The sequence below is a fragment of the Pteropus vampyrus genome, unplaced genomic scaffold (genome assembly GCF_000151845.1).
Source record: "Pteropus vampyrus isolate Shadow unplaced genomic scaffold, Pvam_2.0 Scaffold312, whole genome shotgun sequence".
Lineage (NCBI taxonomy): Eukaryota > Metazoa > Chordata > Mammalia > Chiroptera > Pteropodidae > Pteropus > Pteropus vampyrus.
The window spans coordinates 774704-778664 of NW_011889093.1; the positions used below are offsets into that span (position 1 = coordinate 774704).

A 3961-nucleotide genomic window follows, 5' to 3' on the forward strand; every position below is an offset into this window, starting at 1 on the left:
GGCCGGTGGAGGCGGGAGAAACGAGCCTTAGTAGCAGGTGTGTGAAAAAGCGCTGAAGATCCCGGTGACCGCCAGCAGCAGCGTCACCGAGTCACCCGTGTGGCCAGACTGCACCCTGACTGTTTTGACGTGTTCTCGTAAAGTCACACAGACTGAGGCTGGTTCGTCCTCCGCTTCCGTGCGGGAGGGCACGCACTCGGCGTGGCACTGCACGCCAGTCCCGCTGTTGGCCAGGCTTGGTTTCCGTTTCCACGATGTCCCATCGTGCTGCCCATTCAGACAGACCCTGTGGAGGGTCCAGATGACGAGCAGAAGCACCAGGGTTCAGAAGCCGCTTCTAAAACGCCTAAAAGGTTTAGCCTGGGAGACCATTAAAAGGTGTTTGCTTGATACTTGTTACCAAGTGACCCTCATTTGCCAAGTGAAGAAATTTAAGTATGGAGTTTTTAAAAACTAAAACACTGTTAACTGCTTCACAGGGGTGTTTTCAAAAGCTGGGATGTGGGCAGGCAGCGAGGGCTCGCGTCCCGGGGAGCAAATCAGTGTGTGTGCCTTGCGGTCAGCGGCCTCCTCCCTGTGCCAGGGTGACACACTTCACTGTCACAGGAGCTGAACGGGAGCATCAGAGTCCACTGCCGGATCCGTCCTGTGCTGCCTTTCGATGATGAATCTGATGGCGCAGTTCCGCGTGACAGGTGACTTGTTTCCGCACTGTGCGTGCGTGTGCGTGCGTGCACATGTGTGTGTGCATGTGCGTGCATGCATGCACACGCGTGTGCATGTGCGCATGGTGTGTGTGCGTGTGTGCGTGGGCACGTGTGTGTGCGTGGGCACGTGTGTGTGCACGTGTGCTTGTGTGTGTGCACGTGTGCGTGTGTGTGCGTGGGCACGTGTGTGTGCGTGGGCACATGTGTGTGCACGTGTGCGTGTGTGTGCGTGGGCACGTGTGTGTGCACGTCTGCGTGTGTGTGCGCATGTACGGTAAGGGGGAAACATAGAAAAAGCAGTGAACTCCCAGGCCTCTGATTCCCGCGGCCCTGGTCCCAGCGCAGGGCATTCCCATTCCCGGATGGGGTGGTCATTTCTGGATGGGAGCGGCCTTGTGGACGGCTAGTGGTCAGCAGACCTGCCAGACATGGCCGGAATGTGGCCCAGATACCTGAGCAAGTGTCGTGGGCCCTGTGCCCCAGGGCCGGCTGAACCCACGCTGGCGGTGCCCCCACCGACCGAGTGCCTGCCACGTTCCCACTCCACGCCCCTCGGGACGCTTGGCATGTAGTTCTGACTTAGAGAAAGTTGTGACCGTGTTAGTAACGTGGCATTATTTGAAATTCGCTCGAGTGTTTACCGGAAAACCATAGTTAATATGAGTTTTCCTTCTTTTCTCAATGGAACCCCCTATCCCCCAGGAAGTCTTCGCCCCATGGCCTGTCATAGCAGCCCCAAACTCTGGGCCCCCGCCTGGGCCCCGGGCATGTCCTGCGCTCCTAGAAGCCGCCCTGCTTCCGTGGGGCCGGCCTCATGGGCGGGTTTGCTGCGAACACTCCCACTAGTCTCTGCCCGTCAGCCCAGGTGGCTTTCCTTCCCCGGGGGGCCCCGCCCCGTCCTGCCCGCCCTGGGCTGCCCGACGAGGGCTCCAGTGGCACCTGTGTGCACACAGCGCAGTCAGCACTCGACCCACGAGGCACTGGAAAGCCCACGACCAGCCCCGTATCGCAGAACGGACAGTTCATGTACCTTTGGTGGTGGCTGAACTTTTTCTTCCAGACCCTTGTTTTGCTGACTGAGCACCTCCCGCACTGTGCGGGTGGCCAGGCCTGAGGGTACACGAAGCAGCACGTGAGGGCAGCGCCCGCTGTCCTGAGCTGCGATGCTCTCGTCACGTACTTGACCTGCCCTGCCCGACGAGGCAGCTCCCACCACACGTGGCCACGGCACTTCAGATGAACGAGAGTTGAGTGAAGTTACGGACGTTGCCTCTCAGTGGCTCAGACCGCTCCATCCTTACAGAGAGGCGGCCGGATGGCCGGGCTGAGCCGTGCGGCTTCTGGCAGGTTCACGAGACGCTTCATGAACTCGTTTGTCCTCCTAGGTCACTCGTGTTCATTCAGTTTTTATGTTGAAACATGTTGCTTTTTCTGTTTCGCCTTCCCTGCAAAGGCCGAAGTTCTTAAAGGCCAGTGCAGCTGTCCTGTGCCGGTCACCCGGGACGCTGACCCCAGGCCGTAGCATAGGGGACACTTCCGTGCAGGCTTAGGTCTCACGCCTGAGAAATAGGGGTGTGAAAATGTGAGGTGCAAGGCAGGTCTGAGGGAAAACGTTTCAAGGAAAAGGGAGGGAATAAGGGAGAGCTGGAAAGCGGAGCCCTGCGCACGAGGAGGCGAGGGGAGACGGGGCGAGGGGCGAGTCCAGGCTGGGGAACGGAGGGGCCCGGGGCACGGGAAACACAGCCGGAGCGAGGCGGCACGTGTGTGCTGCGGGGTGGGGGTGTCCGGGCCCAGAGGGTGCCGGGCTGTGGCGTGTGCACTGACGCCGTCTCTCCCCACAGCTCCGTGTGCCCGGACGTGGCCCGCGCCGTTGACGACGTGAGTGCAGCCCCCGTAGATGGTTTGGGGGGCTTTTCTGGGTGGCGGGGCTGTCTCCACAGCGGGGGCTCGAGGCTGCATGCCGCCCGCTGGCCTCGCTTCACGCTCTGCTGGTTCACGAAGGCCGCGTGCGTTCCTTCGTTTCTGCTGCGTGGCCGTGAACGTGACACACAATGTGACACTCTCCCTACGGGGACCGCCGGGCTCCCGCTCTGTAGACCCCGGTGGCCACGGCACGTAGCGCCCTTCCCCAGCCCCAGCCAGTCTGTGCACGGGTGCGTGGGACAAGTATGACGCTGGCGAAGCTGAGTACGCACATTGCAGCGTTAAACCGGAAACAGACCCGTCTACAGTTAAGACGTAAACTGAGGCATATTAAAGGTTTTCAGAGTTTGAGGGAAAAGGAATTCCAGCAGGGCAGTGCCAGGCCGGGGGTGGCTGGGGGCACTGGAAGGGCTACCGCACGGGGCCCAGGGACAGACGCACGGAGCAGGGGCAGAGGCCGAGGGAGGACGCGGCGCCGGGCGGCAGCTCGCAGCCTCGCTGGCTGTGTGCGTCCCGACCCGGAGGCCTTCGCAGGCTCAGATCTCAGTTGGCCGCCGAGGCCGCTGGGGTGTTGCCGCCAGCTTGGTCTGCCGCCTCTCGTTTAACAGCACCGTGACTTCTAATCTTGTTTTTCCTTCAAAACCCACGTATGTCTTCGCCGTCTCTCCCCAAGAAAGCCTAGAAGTAGCCACGAGAGCCCAGGCTGGAAGTGACCGCAGGCCCGAGTGTGTAGGACGAGCCCAGCGGTCGGGTGGCGTTGGCAGAAGGCTGAAGCCATGTCCAGGGACACCCACGGGTGCAGGATGACGCAGTGGAGCTTAAGACAACTGAACGAGGCAGAAATGCGCGGACGCGGTGACGTGAAATACACTCACACGACGCGAAACACACACGACGTGAAATACACTCACACAACATGAAACACGCTCACGCAAAACACGCTCACACGACGCAAAACACGCTCACACGGTAACGTGAAGTATAGTCACACGACATGAAACACCCACGTGACACGAAACGTGTTGACGTGAACGTCCACGTGACAGCTTTCAGTTCGCGGTCACCTCACCCGTCGCCCTCGGAGGATGCTGGGGCGTCACCCCTTATTCTAAAGAGTGGTCAAGAGAAAGAGCGAAGCGTCCGCCCGGCCTTCCCACGTGACGTGCACGTCGGGGTGCGTGAAGAGTCGACGAGGGCAGTTCTTGTTTCTGGGGGAGCCTCGCTGCCCCGTCGAGCGAATGACGGATTTGGGGAACCCCGTTTGGAGCCTCCGGTGGCTCCAGGCAGCGGTCCTCGGTGGGGCTGGGCTGTCGCCGTGACGGGGCCTTTAC

At 60.8% G+C, this 3961-nt stretch overlaps 1 long non-coding RNA gene across 1 annotated transcript in view; it reads left to right on the top strand.

Moving 5' to 3' along the window:
• Positions 1-54: 54 nt before the first annotated feature.
• Positions 55-3961, top strand: part of LOC111730419 — a 17736-nt gene continuing 13829 nt past the window's right edge. The window contains exons 1-2 of the long non-coding RNA XR_002776676.1: positions 55-695; positions 2549-2585. This is a non-coding gene — a long non-coding RNA (uncharacterized LOC111730419). The remainder of the gene's footprint in view (positions 696-2548; positions 2586-3961) is intronic.